Consider the following 969-nt stretch of genomic DNA (forward strand, 5'->3'; position numbering starts at 1 on the left):
CCCCCACCCCCACCCCACCCTGCTCGACAGGGAGGGAGGCATTAGGTTGGGGAGAGGATGGGCTGGGCGGTGGGGGTGGTAGTTATGATGACGATAGTGGTGGGATGGTAATAGTGGTGGGATGGTAGTAGTGGTGGGTTAAGGTAAGGTAGGGTTGGAAGGGATGAGTGGCGGTTGTGACGATGATAATAATGGTATGGTGGTGGAGGGGTTAGGTTAGGGGTGGGTGGCGGGGTGGTAGCTATGACGATGATAGTGGTGGGATCGGGTGGCTGGGAGTAGTTGGGTATGACCGCGACAGTAGTGGCATGGTGGTGGGTTGGGGTAAGGGTGGGTGGCGGTTGTGACAGTGATAGTGGTGGTGGGGGGTTAGGTTAGGGGTGCGACAGTAACAATAGTAGCATGGTCGTAGTAGGGATGTCGATGGGTGAGTGTGATGACAACAGTTATGGCATGGTGGTTAGTGATGGCTTGGGGTAGGGTGAGTGACAACTACAGTGGTGGCTTGGTGGTGGGGTTAGGGGTGGGGCATAACGAACAATAGTTGAATTTGAAGGATAGGCGATGACGGAATTCAATTCCTTCCCTTATGCCGAGGAATGATTACTTCGTTGATTTGCGGAATTCAATGGAATTTGAAGGATTCCATCCATTTCAATAAGTGAAACAAACAAATGAATTGGAATTTGGTCAAAGGAATTTGTCATTCCAATTTCGTCAAATTCCTTCGAATTCTACAAACCAAACAGTTCCTTAGTTTTTTGGAGGAAAGCCTAGCTGAAGGATCTACCTCTGGACCAACCCACATGAGTGACTTACTCTATTGTTTTGTCTTTGGAGTTGAGGACCCCCTTTGTAACACCCATGGGATTGTTGATCTGATGGGTGGACTCATATTTTTATGGTGTGGTGTTAAGTATAAGTCCACTTGTAAAGTGTACAAGATTAAGCAATATGATTGACGAAGAT

This window comes from Cynara cardunculus (genome assembly GCF_001531365.2).
Source record: "Cynara cardunculus var. scolymus isolate 2C chromosome LG 2, CcrdV1, whole genome shotgun sequence".
Taxonomy (NCBI): Eukaryota; Viridiplantae; Streptophyta; class Magnoliopsida; order Asterales; family Asteraceae; genus Cynara; species Cynara cardunculus.